The sequence below is a fragment of the Pelodiscus sinensis genome, chromosome 8 (assembly GCF_049634645.1).
Source record: "Pelodiscus sinensis isolate JC-2024 chromosome 8, ASM4963464v1, whole genome shotgun sequence".
Taxonomy (NCBI): domain Eukaryota; kingdom Metazoa; phylum Chordata; order Testudines; family Trionychidae; genus Pelodiscus; species Pelodiscus sinensis.
Genome location: NC_134718.1, coordinates 54,109,628 through 54,126,580, shown reverse-complemented (window position 1 = coordinate 54,126,580; position 16,953 = coordinate 54,109,628). Strand labels below are relative to the sequence as shown.

The 16,953-nt window shown below is 41.2% G+C and overlaps 1 protein-coding gene across 4 annotated transcripts in view; it reads right to left on the bottom strand.

The window, feature by feature from the left end:
* Positions 1-16,953, bottom strand: part of FAM53B (family with sequence similarity 53 member B) — a 155,331-nt gene that overhangs the window by 137,201 nt on the left and 1,177 nt on the right. The gene's annotated exons all lie outside the window — the stretch shown is intronic.

The following is a 16,953-nucleotide window of genomic DNA, read 5'->3' as shown; positions in this document are numbered from 1 at the left end:
CACTTGAAAATCATGAGTTAGGGCTCCCAGAATCATGGCTTAAAAATTATTAGATTTGTTTTATAAAATGTTAGGTTCTTTCTCTTTGTCGACTGGGTTCTGTGTCTTTAGGGAGCACTTGCTTCACATTTTCAAGCACTTCTTGGCAATGGTAACAAGACTAGTAATGCATTTCTTTGTATGAGACGCTCAGCTTTCATTTAAAATCTCTTGACTCCAGTGACTGGGGATTTAAGAAACATTGTGAGAGTTGGCAACACTGTGATTACCTCACATTACTTGATTAACGTGCATCAACCCTGTTTTAGAGACAGCAACATTTGAATATGTATCCTTCCAAAGAAAAGACAAACCAAAGGTCTATGGATACTGGTAACCATTTCTTGGCTTCTCCATGAATTTAAAGAACCCCTCCTAGAATTCTATCTGTGACTGGGCTGTCCAATGCAAAACAACTCACTTATAAGCACTAGTGGACATTTAAAACTTGCCTTTTTCGTCCTGGTGAGGTTACTTTTTCCATCCTTCACATGAAATCTTGATGTTGCACTTCTACCCCTTGATATACCCTCTTTGGGTTCTGAAGCTACTTTGGCTATTTGATGTAAAGTGATTTATGTTTCATTTTATTTTAGCTCCATGAAATACTTTTACTATTATGATTCTCTACTAAAGGGGCCTCTCATTGCTTAGAAAAGTAGGTGAGAAAGAAAAATTAATATTTCTGACTCTCTCTCAAGTTAGTAAAAGTTGACTCAGTGCTACAGTGTCTCTCGGACGGGGTTTTGTTGTTTGAATATTAGAAGACTTGTTTCTCTGAATGGGCATACTCCATGTTAGACATGTTTCCTCTTTTTTTAAAATGGACCAGTGTAAACTAGAACAGCTCCATTGAGGGCCAGCTGGCAGCAGCTGAGGATATGTTTCAATCAATCTTCAGTCATAGAAAAAGTAAATAATATTCTACCCTCAATAAAATCATGCAATTCTCATTAGCAACAGTAGGAATTATATGTGCATATCAAAGGGTTCCTTAATTAGCTCTCTTGCTACAGAGATGATCTCATTTGAGAAGATATTTTATATTCTGCAACTCTTCAGGGAACTTGTCTCCCCCCATATATGTAAAGCAGCATGCACACCTTTGGCATCATGTGAGTAAATAATAACACCTAGTAAAATGATGTATTTATTACAGGAAAAAGTCTATGCAAAGTGTATACTGTACCAACTTTTTAACAACTGTAAATGTTGGTATTGTATACACTACTGAAAATATTTGCAAAATATTTTGAAATCCTTAAGGATGAAAACTACTTAAAAACTGTACTGATTTTATTCTGAAATGTTAGACCACAGTAACATGACCAAAATATGACTTTCCTACCAGAAGTTACATCAGGCAAAAAGGCTTAATAATGGTTCCATTCACCAATTATGTAAATATTAAGTTGTTGCATGGGTGACACTGATGATTGGACCATCCCTGACAAATACATTAATTTAAAGCATAAGAGCTCATTCTATTCTTACATCAAACCATGCTCCATCTCTCCTACGCCAGCTTTAAACTGAGCAGAAATAGATCTACCAACAGTCCTCTTGTTTTCTGCAAACATTTGGCCTACCCATATCCAATAGGATGCCCAATTTATACTGTGCAACAAGTGTAAGATTTCACTCTTCTCTTGAGTCCTTCCTTATTGATTAGTTTGTAGCATGTATCTGCTGTCAACTAATACATGAGAGAATATTCTAGTGGTCATATTTTTCTAGGTCAATATGAAGAGCATGCCTGGAAAAACTAACAGCACATAGTACTAAAGGAGAAATCATTGTTTTTATACTAAAGCATGGGGGCGGGGCAATAATTTTTGATTGGCGGTCACTCCAAAATTTTGGCATGTGGTAAGGGACTGTACTTTTCTATGGAGGGACTGCAGGGTCTGGAACAGAGATTGGATGTAGAAGGGAGCTCCGGGTAAGAGAGAGGGGTACAGGAAAGGGTGTGAGGTCTGAGAGGGATTTTTAGTGACGGAGGGGGGTCACAGCACACAAAGCTCTCCCCTCACCCCGAATGTTGCAGAGAAGCAAATGGAGCAGCCAGCCTCTGAGCTGGCTCCCTGCCTGTGGATCCAGTGGCTTGGGCCATGGGCCAGAATGAAAGGCTTGGCAGGCCGAATCCAGCCCCTGGGCTATCTCTTGCCCATCCCTGTACTACAGTCAGTGTATTGTCCATAGATAGAATGGAAAATGGTACAAATCTTAAGAACTACAGCGATAGGATTCTTATAAATATCAGAGTAGATAGTTAATGGGTGTTGCTTTTAGAAGTTTGTCTGTGAGACTAATGTTGAAGTTTTACTCCGTCACAACTTGGACAAACTCCAGTTGGGAAGAACTGAGTATGGGCATCAGGATCTGTCCCTGATGTGCACAAGCAGACATTGTGAAATTAGTGTTGAATGGCTGAGTTTAATAGGCACATGATAATGTCAGAACTTCCAGGATTTCTTCAATAACTGAAAATTATTCTGTCAATATGACAGACAAGTACTATGCCTTATAAATGAGATCAGGGTCAAATTAAGAAAGGAATTTCAGGGACTGCAGCCTATGGTCCTGGGTTAACGGGGCCCCTCTTAGCCAAGGGCCTGGGGCTACAGCCACTAAAGCCCCTGTGTTCTGAACCAGCCTGCCCAGCGGGGATGGAGGGGTAGGGGGAAGGGGAGGGGATAGGGAGCTGTGTGCGCTGCCATTCCTCCCTCCTCAGCTAAAGCCAAGTCATGATGCCTCACAATGCCTTCAGCTTGAGGCTCCACCCTTCAGCTCCCATTGGCCAGGAATCGCAGCCAGTGGGAACAGCAAGGGTGGTGCCTACAGCCAAGCAAAGGCCGCATGGAGCCACCTGTTCCTGCCCCCAGCAAATGGGAGCTGCCCCAGGTAAAAAGCCGTGAGTCCTCTCCTGCACTTAAGTCCCTAATTCCTGTCCAGACACTCCACCCTAATCCAGAACCCCAGCCCTGAGCCCCTCTCACACCCTAGCTCTCTCCTAGACCCCACACATCGACCCTCAACCCCCTCCTGTACCCTAACTCCCGCTGACACGATGCACCCCACCCCAACCTCCTTCCATAAGCCCTCTCCTGCATTCCTATAGCCCCCTCCTGCATCCCAAATGCCTCATCCTCAAACCCACTGCAGAGCCCACACCCCCAGCTGAAGCCCTTAATCCCTCCCGCACCCATCCTGCTGCCTCAACCCAGGGCCTCCTCCCACACTGAACCCTTTGTTTTTGGCCCTGCACCAGAGCCTAAGGGGCCCCACAAAATGTAATAGCACTGGGCCCCCAAAAGAGTTAATCCAGCCCTGAATGAGTTATCCTTAAAAAGAATAAAGTTCAACTTAATACTCCCTAACTAATTTGAATTTACATGCTAAGAAGCAGTGTGTTCCAGTGAAGTCAATGGGTCTACTTGTGTAAGTGCCACTCCTTATGAATAAGGGTTGAAAAATCAGGACCTGCTGTCTGTAATTTTGACTTTCAGTTCAGTTCTAACATTATTTTTAAAATCTAATTTTATTGTGTCCGAATTACAGCATTGTCACAGTACACAAGCAGCATGCACACAGCTAAAATAATAGCTCGAATGTAATGAGGGTGCTGGCAAACCAATCGATCACGTAAAAAGAGTTTGTATTTTAAATAGTTAGAAATACTTTCTTTGTCAAAATATGTAAGAGTATGTACTATAGTCATAAAATAGTTTGGGAAGTCTCAGGATAAATTTGTTTCCAAAGACTTCAGATTTATTAAATTGCTCACTTCAATATATGTATATATAGACAAAGATCAGATCTACTACATATAATTAATATATATTCATTTAGTTTCATAGGTTTACAGCCAGAGTAGTTAATTTTATAGAGATCTAGGGCCTGCTCCAGCACCCACTGAAATCAATGACAAAACTTCCTTTCACTTGGATCACAGCTATTGTCTAAATTATTTAGCCCGCATTTAGCCTTTTAGATAGAAAGTATGAAAAATGTTTGCAATTTTACCCAGTCTATGCCCCTCCTCACCTGTATCCAATAATAACAATTCATCAAAAATCTCTATGTGAAAAATAATTTTGACCAACACAGCATATACAATGAGCAACAGAAACTGTGGGTGAATAAGTTTCAAAATGAATCTATCAATAATTTTAAAGCTTCTTTAAACATGATCCTTTCTTTGTGCAAAATGCTCTCTATTGCATTATATTTCAATTATAACACAACTGATATTTCAATAAATGGATTATCTTTTCTAGGTTAATGGAGATGTTACAAAGACTAATGTAGATTTTTCTTTTAAGGCTTTCTGTGTCTTCCTAATTGTAATGGATTTTCAGTTCTTGCACTTGATGGTATGTTTTGACATCTATTTAATAGTATTAAAACTTGCCCTTTCAAAAATGTTACACGATATTGCTTTTTAATGGCTGTGACAAAAAAAAAACCTATAATGAATTTTAGTAACATACACTTGCAGTGACATCATGACATGTATGACTATTATCAAACACAGAAAGCTTGATAATAGGCTTCAGTGCTAATAAGGTTATCACACAAATATAAAACCCTGATCACTCAGAAGTTTTGCCAATTTTGTACATCATTGTGACACAAAAAATGACTAGAGCATCCAACCTTGCTCAACTGTCAGACACTGTCCCAAAGAAATAAAAGAACATATTTCACACCTAGGCTACGTCTACATTGGCCCCTATTACGGAATAGGGATGCAAATGTAGAACTTTGGAAGAGGCAAATGCGCGGGGGATTTTCATTTTCATGGCCGCCGCTTTTTTCCGGCTTGGAGATAAGCCGGAGAAAAGCGTCCAGACTGGCGCGATCCTCCGGAATAAAGCCCTATTCCGGAGGATCTCTTATTCCGCGCATTTGTCTATTCCAAAGTTCTACATTAGCATGCCTATTCCGTAATAGGCAGCCAGTGTAGACACAGCCCTACAGTTTTACATCCAGAGCACTTTGCAAAGGTGGATAAGTATTATTATTCCCTATTTCATACATGAGGTAACTAAGGCCCAGAGAGGAAAAATGACTTGCCCATGGTCACATAGTCAGTGATAAAGTTGGGACTAGCACCCACATCTCTCGACCCCAAGTACAATGCTCTAGGCAAGTTAGAGACAGTCTAAATAAATAGGACCATAAGCTTTGAGCCACATGCAGAATAAAAGGCAAAACATGGCCACATAACTAGGCTACTGGGGAGGTGCATTACTGACATGCAACAGAACATGACTTTCTGATCTCTCAAGTGAACCAGAGCTGGAACTAAGAAGCCTTGATACTTTTCATGATGGAAGTGCCCTAGTTAGGCAACTGAATTCCAGGACACAAATACTGCAAACACGTCAAAAGACCACTTCAAAGTAATAGGGGATTTGCTTTATACCACTCCACTGTTACAAGGGAATCCTCAGGGGCTATGCCTAGACTGCAGAGTTTTTCCGGGATACCTCCAGTATCCCAGAAAAGCTCTGCCATATCCACGGAATGCGTCCACTTTTTTGGAACAGTTTCCAAAAAAGCAGGAACATTCTTTCATCACCCCTGTATTCCTTTCGGGGAGAAGAATAAGAGACATTCCGAAAAAGGAGGTTTTTCCGAAATTTGTCCCTGTGTAGACAGGCCAAATTTCAGAAAAGCCTCTTCCGAAAAAAAAAGCGGAAAAAGATACACAAATTGTGCTTTGCAATTTGCGTATTTTTTTCCGATAAAACTCTGCAGTCTAGACGTAGCCAGGTGGTTTAGAGCTGGCATTGCATCTCCTCTACCAGGGGTGGGCAATAAGACGGCAGTGACAATCACAGTGGCATGCCAGGGTTAGCATCCGTCAAGCTGCTGCTATTATATTTACCTGTGTCTCTGCTGGCATGGGTGCTTGCAGCTCCCATTGGCTGCAGATTGCCATTCCTAACCAGCAGGAGTTGCAGGAAGTGGCACACACCAGGACACTGCTTCCTGCAGCTCCCATTGGCCGGGAATGGCGATCTAGGACCAACAGGAGCTACAATCACCCGTACCAGCAAACACCAGGTAAATACAGCAGCAGTGGCCAGTGAGGGACTAAACCTGGTGAAGTGGATCCAGCCCACGGGCCAGTATTTACCCACCACTGTCCTATACCAAACACACACACACACACACACACACACACACACTCTCTCTCTGGTTACTTACTAAAGGTACAAAATGATGGAAAATAAGATTTGGTGATTGTCAACAAATTTGATGATTTATACCAGTTTTACTGATTTTTGTGACTGCAGTTTCAGTAAAGGAGCTGAGAATTGGCCAGGTATGAAAGTTGAGCTATCCTTTTACCCCTAAAAATAATATCCTCCCAGGTGAGACTTAAAACACATTAGTAAAGTTCCATCGGGAAACAAATCTTGTTAATGCTTGTACAGTAAGACAGGAGAACTTCAATCTCCACAAGTGTTGCTATTCAGGTACCTTTCCCTTTCACTAAATTTGCATAAAAGCACCAAAATGCTGAGGAGAAGTACAAGAGAATAGCACAAGCATGTAGGGACAAAATGTAGAAAGGCTAATGCACAAAATGAGTTACACCTAGCAAGGGACATAAAATGCAATAACAGAGCACAAGAAAAATTGAAAGAAAGTGTAAGTCCTCTCCTCAAGTGGGGTAGGCAAGCCAATAATGGATAATATCAAGAAGGTCAAGGTATTTAATGCCTGTTTTGCCTCAGTCCTCTTCTTGATCCTGTGGCCTTCCAGGCATCCATCCACTCTCCAGTATAAATGAAAAGCAGACTGCTCTCATTTATGCTGGCTGGTATGTGAGTAACTCTCTGGAGCTACTGACAGCCAGCATAAATGAGAGCGGTCTGCTTTTCATTTATATTTGAGAGTGGACGGATGCCTGAAAGGCCACAGAATGAAGATGAGGACTGAAGAAAAACAGGTATGAAATACTTAGGCCTTCTTGATATTATCCATTATTAGCTCACCTACCCCACTAAGTAGAGGATCTACACTTTCCTTCTTCTTTCTCTTGCTCCTTATGTATTTATAGAAACTCTTCTTATTGCATTTTATGTCCCTTGCTAGGTGTAACTCATTTTGGGCATTAGCCTTTCTACATTTTGTCCCTACATGCTTGTGCTATTCTCTTGTTATTCTCCTTAGCAGTTTGGTGCTTTTATGCAAATTTAGTGAAAAGGAAAGGTACCTGATTAACCGCTGTCAAGACTGAAGCACTCCTGTCTTATATCACAAGCAATCACAAGGTTTGCTTTTCCATGGGACTTCAATAATGTGCTTTAAGTCTGACCTGGAAGGATATTATATTTAGGGGTAAAATGATAGCTCCATCTTCACACCCATCCAATTCTCAGTTCCTTTACCAGTTGTACATTCTGTCCTTGATTTAAGTCCAAGAAACGTTCCAAAAAACTTGGACTTATAGCGAAACAACTTAAAGCGGGGAATTTTTTTCCCTTGGCTGACTTCCATTTGTGCAAATCAGGGTTTTTCTTTAGCGCGACTTAAGAACAGGGAAAGGGAGAACTTATAATGCATCAGTTCTTTCAAGCGTTAACAACTTTAGTGTGGAGCGGATGTGTACCGGGGTGACTTATAGCAGGGATGCCCTGTACTGGTAAACACCATAAAGACTTCTGGTCATTTCCGACTACTCTGGTTTTGAATTGGCAACCAAGAAAATTAGCAAAATTTTAAATTTCTATATCAACAACTGCTAAATTTAATTTTGAACAAAGCCTTGTTTTTGTAAAGATATGGCACAAAAGTAAAATTTTCACATCACTGTAGTACCTACAGCACAGTATAATTTAAAAAGTGCTAAATATTTGGCTGCCAAAAGCAAACCTTATGGCCAAGTTCAATGAAAATAAAGAATTACAAAACCCAAAGGATGACTCACATTGGCTACAGTAGAGCAACACAATGCTACTGCTATATTTAACTTTTGGAAAGTAAAAAACATGACCCAGGTTAGCTTGGGGTCTTTTTTGGTACAATGGACAAAATGGGCACAACAGGTTCTGTATTCATTATTCTAATTTTTAACCTTCAGTTTAAATACAGTTATTACTACAAATTACACTGGGACGAATTTGTCCCCATGCTATTAAGAATGATTGGTGCTTGTTATAGTTTCTATACTTCTGCATTTATTAATGGTAAAACAATTTCTTCCCCAAAGTGCCTATGTGATAGCAGGTTTTCTCTGCTGCAAATCTTATTAGACAAACTTTAGAACCCATGAAACAACCTATTTGAACCAACAGAAGTTCTGGATGTGAATTAATTGCTGAGTCAGGCACTTCATTTTCAAAATAAATTTAACCTATTAATGACTTGAAAATGCATGTATGCAAACCTTGCAATACTGAAGTCCAGAGGTTCATACCAACAGGACTGACTTTCAAAATTAAACTCTTTCTTGGAAATGTTGTCTTTCTAAATGTGGACAATCTATAAAACTATGGAAAAAAATCAGATCAGCCTCATGATCTGTTACTCAGTTTACTGTACCAAAGCCATATTCTGCATTACTAGCCTAAGCAAATAGCTAGTCGCAGTCAGGTGGGATGTGAATGTGAATTTGTAGCATAACCTTGTTATAAAACAATGAATTCCCTCATCATATGTATATCATGCATATTACTGATATGCAAAATAGCAGAACGGAAATTGTGAAGCCTAATTCTGGTCTTCCTTACACCAGTAAAAATCAGGAGTAACTAACTCAATGGAATACAGGAAAACTTTTGCAGAACTGGCGTGAAAGGGGAATCAGCGTTTCAATGAAAACAGTCCTGATTCACACCATCAAAATCAAGTCCATGCTCTACATGACATATAATGAGTCCTGTCACTGCAGAGGTGTCCAGAGTTTAGAGAGGGCCAAAAAACAAGTAGGTAGATAGATTCATTAGATTTCTCTCTGAAATGTCATATTTGTCTCTCCTAGGCATTTCTATATACACATCACTGTCGCTTCTAGTCTAACAAGAATGCCCATAGGACTGCATTCAGAATAGCACTAATAGTATAGGCCTACAATTTGCACTCTGATAAAATTGAATTCATAATATTCATGGGCATCGTGTGCAAATTTTCCTACATACTAATGACTGCTATCTATTTGCAGTCATTCTGGTTCACGACTTCGTAGTGGCTGATACAATCACAATCTCACAAGAGTAGTATGGTGGAAAATTCCCTTCTATTATGCTGATTAGTTTATATTTAGCTCTCCTAGGATCAGACACACAGGAGAGGCTGTTAGTATGATATTTCTTAAATGGCCTTGCAAGGACCTCTGCAATGCAAAACACAAGTTCCTGGTGCAGATTGCCAAACATGCCCACCCTTTGCCCTCAGCAGCAGGAGAAGAGAGGGAAGAATTCAAGAAATGACTCTCACGGTCACAAGTTTTAACCATGGTGATATGATATGAAATTCTTCAAAGTGGAACCTTTGAAATGCAAAGTCCTCCAAGGCCCTTCAAGTATTTTTAGTTTCCCTAGTTGTTTCTGCCACATATCCTTCACCCTCTCTTCCCGGTCAGGGTAAGAGTGGTAAAAAGCAACACCACCACTCTCTGGCCTTAAAACAGATGCCCTTAACTCTTCACGAGTTCCGTTGTACAAACATCTCTTAGCTCTTTCATGCTACCTTGGCTGTCTTGCTTCTCCATGGTACCAGAAAAAGCAAGAACTTGTTCTCGGTGTTTTTTCAACCTACGATACAGAGTTGCTGAGATCATTCTTTCCCTCCTTCTCACAATATGTCAAGAGTATCCCAAACCGCTAGGCTAGCTCTGTGCGCTAAACCCTTTAAATACCAGGGAACAACTTTGGCAGTTCTCACTGCTTCACGTATTTGGTCCAAATTTTGCCCTGATGTAGACTGATGTTAACCCCAAAGAATTTAAATTTGGTTAATCACATTAGTGTGTAAGTGAATCAGAAGCAGACCAATTAACTCAGTTGTGTTCATTTGTTTTGTTTTTCCTTCTTTAACAGGGACTTTGTAGGAAAAGCAAGCAAATATATTTCCTCTACAGAGTAAAGGAGAAAAACCTTGTAGAATTTTGGGAGAAAGGAAAAGATGGAAGAAACAGCTTCAAAGCAGCCTGTCAAGAAATCAGAAATAGAAAAGTCATGTAAAATGGACAAATTGTACAAAACAAAGTTACACCTCTATTCATTCACTGGAAATGCTTCTTCAAACCAGTTCTCACAAATCTTATATTGATTCTGGCGAAAGCTGTATGCCTTTTTGCATAGGTGTTGGAACTAGGGGTGCAGCGAGTGCTGCAGCATTCCGTGGCTTGAAGTGTTTTCCATTATATAGAAAATTTACAGTTTGGTTCAATGGCTTACAGCACCCCTACTCTAAAAACTGTTCCAGCACCTCTGACTTATTGTGCCATTAAATTGTTGAAATCGAATCACAACTTATTATATTGAAAAATACACAAAATTTATATAAATAATTATATACATAATTGTAGCGGACCCAATATATTTAGATGTATATATCAAAATCCTAGCCTAAGTCCATTCTGGATCTGATTTGTACACTGCCTGCTCAGTCAGTATATACTGACTATGAGCTAGAGAAGGCAGTGAATCAGATCTTGATTCCTTTATAGCAGGAATCAGGTTCAGAGCAAAATCAAGAGTAGGATTCAGGTCCAGGTTCAGATTAGATCAGTGTTTCTCAACCTTTTTTTTCATAAAGTACCCCCTTTAAAAAAAAAAAATTATAAGTACCTCTAGTACCTACAGTTTTCAGACACACACACTTTTTTTCTACCATTGCAACACATTTGTTTAAACAACTTAATCGTAGCCAGGCAGGTGATGAAATTTTTAAGTATAAAAAGTACAAAAATAATAAAGTGCTATAAAATTTAAAACAAAAATTCAGTTTTCTCCAAATTTCAGTTTCCCCCTCCCCCGACTTCTCTCGAGCACCTCTGAGGGTACGCATACCACTGGTTGAGAAACACTGGATTAGATAGTGCCACATTAAGCTCGTGGAAAAACCCCACAGTTCTGCCTTATGAGCAAGGCTCGACAAATCACTAAATCTACACGCCCGTGGCAAGTAGATTTTAGCCGGTCGCCCCGTTCACCAGCGGCGCGCGCATGCGCAATGCGGGTCTTGTGCATGCGCAGTGTGGGGCTGGTGAATAGGTTTCGCTGCCGTTTCTCAAGCCCTGCTTCTGAGATAGAATTTTCATGCAAGTTGGTCTCTAAAATCCTGTCTGTATCCAAACCAAAAACAGGAAATAAATCCCTTCCTGTTTTATATCTGTCCTGGATAAAAAAAAATTGAATCTGGAGATTCAAAACCGAAAATTACTTTCCCACTTCTGAAACATAAAGGAGCGCGAGCAATTCCTGCTGTGGCTCATCTCTTTCTGTGACTGTATGTAGCACAATGTGTTTTTGGTAGCCATTCTAAAGCCAATTTAATTTGGAGAGGGAAATTCTACTTCTGACGGTGAGAGAAAGAAGCACTTGTATGGCAGATGTGGGTTTCTTTTAATGGCAGCTGTATGAAGCATGTAGTAAATGGCACCTTTGACTGCCCCAACCTGCATTCTGCTTCTCAATGCAGTTACATCAGGGCTACTTCTAACATTCCAAACCTCTGAGCAGCTTCAAACAGCCTTAACAGTGCTGCTTAAAGTGGTCTAGGAAAAGGGGATACATATGGGGAAGAATCAAAATCTAGGTGATGCATCTTTGATAAAACAGTGCTTAAAGTGTGCCCTTCAGCCACCTGGCTCTGGCTATGTCTATACTACACAGATCTATTGGAAAAAGGTATGCAAATTGAGCTTTGCAATTTGTGTACCTTTTTCCGATAGCTTTTTCAGAAGAGGCTTTTCCAAAATTTGGCCTGTCTACACTGGGTCAAATTTCGGAAGAGCCCTTCTTCCTTGTGGGAGGAGAAAGACAAGGCTTCCAAAAAAGCGCGTCTGCTCTTCCACAAAAAGAAGTGGAAGAGAAGACGCGATCCCTGGATGTGGTGGAGCTTTTCTATCCTGTAAAAACCCCGTAGTGTAGACATAGCCTCGGTTTGGGCGCTCGAGGGTGTTGAGTCTGGGACCCTTTGCAAACTCTCTCTCTCTTTCTCTCTCTCTCTCACACACACATACTTCAAGTTCTGTGCTTTTGTTTTTATTTTTTTTAATGACAAAGAAATGTTCCTCATTTTCTCTTTAAACATGGAATATTCCTCCAAAAAATAATGGAGCTGAACAAAGCGTTCAAATTTTGAAATGTTTGACATTTTTCCTTTTAAGTATTTGGGTTTTTTGTTTTTTGCGTAACCCAAAAATTTTCAACTGAAATTGTGTCTTAAATTTTCTGTGTTTTCAACCAGATCTAGTAAATATATAATTCTAGATCTGCTGCGGGTTGAAGGCACTCAGCATCTTACAGGACTGGACACTTCGTTAGTTGAGAAGTATTACAGTGACATATTCTGTATTTTAATATTCTGACATGTATGGTTCAGAAATCATACCCAAGCTGCCAGGAAAGGGACAGGGTTGAGCAGACCAGGCCATGCAGCTGCCATGTGCATCACTGCTGTTTAGAAAATGGCTCCTTCCAGAAGAGGATGAAAAATGTATAAAAGGTGATGGAACTAAATAGAAGAGAAGAAGAATATATAAAGCCATTCAACGTGCTCAGTATTTTTACAAAGATGGTGATTCCGAGATAATGTTACAGTACTTTTGAAATTTACACGCATCTTTTAATTTGTCAAAATAAACTCTTACTGCTGTTCAAGCATTTAAAAAGAAAACATCCCATTTGGTTTGAGTATCCAGCTGAAGCTCAGTTTATCAGCATATTATATAAAAAAATATGCCTACCCTTTTTTATGTCACATTAGAAGGATTTTTAAGCAAATGGGCATATTTCCAAATACAAAGCCAGCTGAAGACTGCTAAAGATATATATGCTGGCTGCATAGAAAATGAACTCTTTGAACTACTCATTGTGTGTGAGCTTGCACTCTGCTACAAACAATATATATATTATTTGGTGTGAATTAAACTAAATCTTTTAGGACTCTTGCGGAGAAAAGTTTAAACAATACAAAGAAAATGGTAACCTCTAAGTACTTTGAACAACACTATATAATGTATTCAATTCCATTTGACTTCTCTATAAAGATAGTCAGTCTGTGCTTCATTACCCTGTGTTGGACTGAGTCACCTAATGATACTTAGATAAGCCCCTCACGCCTCTTACCAGGAAGTAAAATTATACAATATGGCTACCAACAGAAAGAAATAATCACAGACTCATATAAACGGAAGAGACCTCAGGAGGTCACCAAGTCCAACCCCTTGCCCAAAGCAGGACCAACCCCCAAAAAACATCCCAGCCAAGGCTTTGTCAAGCCGGGACTTAAAAACCTCTAGGGATGAAGATGTTACCACCTCCCTAGTAACCCATTCCAGTGCTTCACAACCATCCTGGTAAAATAATTTTTGCTAATGTCCAACCTAGACCTCTCCCACTGCAACTTAAGACCACTGCTCCTTGTTCTGCCATCTGTCACTACTGAGAACAGCCTCTCTCCATCCTCTTTGGTACATGATTTACAAGGAGAGACTGAGGGATTTGGGCTTGTTTAGTCTACAGAAGAGAAGATTGAGGGGGATTTGATAGCAGCCTTTAACTACTTGACGGGAGGTTCCAAACTCAGGATAATGTTAAAGAAATGAGGGACTCACAGAAGGGAAAAGTTTTAAATGGCTAAAGATGGTTTGGCATGTGTTTCAGTCAATACGATACATTCAGTCAAATGTCCATGCTGCTGTGCATTTAATTCTTGGTACAGCTCAGTGCAATGTTCCCTGTAAGCTGTGTGCTTGTGCATCCACACAGGAGGGATTTATATGCCACCCACTTGATTATCAGAGCACTCACAACTAGCTTTTGTGTTTCTATTGGTGGTGCACATTAGGGATATAATCATGTAGTCGATCAACCAATTAACTGATAAGCAAAAGCTTATAGGTTAATTCAGCATTTCTCCAACTGTGGGTTGCGACCCCCCTGGGGATCGTGAACAACTTAGAGGGGGGTCGCAGCTGGATTCAGTTTTTCACTTGCGACCCCTCTCTCCCGGGCCACGAAGAGCAGCGGGGTAGCGGAAGGCAGCCACTGGCAAGCCATGCAGCGTGGCCAGGGCCGCGGGACTCCAGGAGCGCAGCTCAGCTGCAGCAGGAGGCAAGGCGGCGGGAGAGTGAGGCCGGCGCCAGAGCAGACATGCAAAAGGCCGGCTGGGGCACGGTTGCCGAGCGACCGAACGCTTCCCCAGCTGGGAGAGGGCAGGGTCCCTCAGGCAGCGGGCTGGGGGACTGGGTCGGGGCAGAGGACCCAGAGGTAAATAAGGGCACGTGGAGGTCAGAGGAGCAGGCAGAGGAGACACCGGAGATGAGTGGAAGACGGAGGAGAGGAGAGAGAGAAGGAACCAAAGGGACGCGGAGCAGAAAAGAGGCACAGAAGAGAAAGAGAGGGGGAAGGAGCCTGCAGCGGGGAAGGGCGATGAGGACCGCAAATGCCTTGAAGGAACCCCAGGAGGGCAAGGAGTCTGGTGAGAAGGAGGGAAGAAGCGACCCAGGGCAATGAGGGTGGGGGGGGTCACACACATTCATTTAGCATTTTAGGGGGTCATGGTATCACAAAGTTTGAGAACCCCTGGGTTAATTCTATAGACTACAGGCATTTCCCTCCCCTCCCCCTTCCAGAAAAGTTTTTAGCAGGTTGGCCCTCAGCCCAGCTCAGTCCTGGCTTGCGATGGGTCTGGGACCTACCCCTGCTGCAGCTCTGCATTTAAAGTGTATCAGGAGGCGGGCAGGCAGCCCGACTCAGTCCCAGCTCGCGCTGGGTACAGGAGCTCAGAGCCCCGCCTAGATGGGGGCTGCTGCCTCTTTATCAGAGGCAGCAGCAAAAGGTGACAGGAAGCCGGTTCTCATAGGGAGCTAGTTTTTAAATGGGCTCCCCTTGCGGACCAGCTCCCACCTGACATCCCGTGCTACTGCCCCTGATACAGAGGCAGCAGTATGGAGTGGCAGGGGGCTCCTCAGGCATGAGGCTGGAGCGCCCTGGCTCCCAGCCCCACCCGTGGAGACTATAAGACTTCATGAGGTTACTCGACTATTCAATTAACTGATATTTAACATCCCTAGTGCACATTCGCACATGCCTCAGAACACATACAAATTATTCTGCACTTGGATGGAAAAAATCTGCACACGAATGAAAAGATTATAGGGAACACTGGCTAGATGTATCAGAGCTGGTGGATTGAAATTTAAACATTATTTTCAATCTGGAAGGATAGTGGAATAAATTGAACCCTTTGGGGGAAAATATTAACCAGCAGAGCAAACTAATCCCAACACAAGGGAATTTCACTACAGCCCAAACTTATGAAGGGCAACCCCGTCCTCTTCCCCTTCCATTGGTTAGATATATGAATTTCTTTTGAAGCTGTTTTTCTGCAATGAAGGTACATCAAAGCATCTAACTGATGCCATTCTCTTGGCACATGCCACCTTCACCATTATATTTCACTTGGTTTTATAACTTGATACAGCTGCTCTGTAGCCAACTGATATACCACTAATGTCTCCTGAACTTTGGGCAGTCCTTATGCACTGTGCTGCTTGGAATATGAATGAAAGTAATCTTACATCATTACAGCAAAGTTATAATATACCCATGATCCAAAAAAATGGGTAATAAAACAAATATGGAAATACACATAGTTTGTAAATACACACAGTTTGTTTCCATCCCCAATTTATATTATGGTGGGAAAAGTGCACAGAGTATTAACCTTAAATAACCCAGTCTCAAATCTTAGCTGTACTGTGTTTGCCACCGAGTGTATTAGAATTAAGATGAAACCAGATTCTATGATCAAACTGAGAACAAATATAATAATTTCACAAGACTAGATGTTTCCTTTGTCAGCATTAGTAATGAGTTCTCATATGCAGGATTTTCTCTGCTAACAGGATCATATACCATATGGACTAGTTAATGCTGCTGCCATCTATTTGCATCCTGTAAGTAGGCACAGCAAGAAACCAGTCCTGCTATTACCACTGAGTAGAGGGATTAGTACACATGCAAGGAAGTCATATGGAAGTGTGCTATCATGTTTTAAAGAGAAAAAGTCATTTGAACATCTCTGTCAGCATATACCAAACATTTGTACTGGCCTTATGACAACCCCAAAAAAGATAAGGGTGCAATAAATCCTACTGCTGTATTTGACAACAGCCAACCATGGCACTAATTTGCTTTGAATATAGGAAAGTATACACCAGCTTGTACAAAAGCACTGATACACATGCACCTAAAGTTAAAATGTACAGTTTACTATTGGGTATCTTACAGTCAAGAAATGTAAAGTGTCTATAATGCTAGAGAGTATAGCCTATAGGAGGCAGAATGCCATTTATCATAGGCAGCTAAGAGCTGTTCTTTGTTCACCATCTAAGTACAGTCTGTCTAAAATCTACACTGAGGCATAAAGAACTGAAGGGCTGTATTTCAGCAATATAATGCCTGAGGAGTTAAAAGAGAAATAATAGCCAGTTACAGTAGCTTCAGAAAATACCGTTGCTACAGTATGTGGGACCAACATATACAGACAGCACTCTGGACAAACGTTATTATGAGGAAAACTACATAGCACGTCAGCTTTGCAAGCCTGTTTATGCTCAGATAGATTTACGTCTTTCTTTTAACCCTCAGAGAAAAGCTATCAAGCTTGGGGAATAAACTCCCCCTGAGACTGACAAATCAATGACGTACTACCAAAATG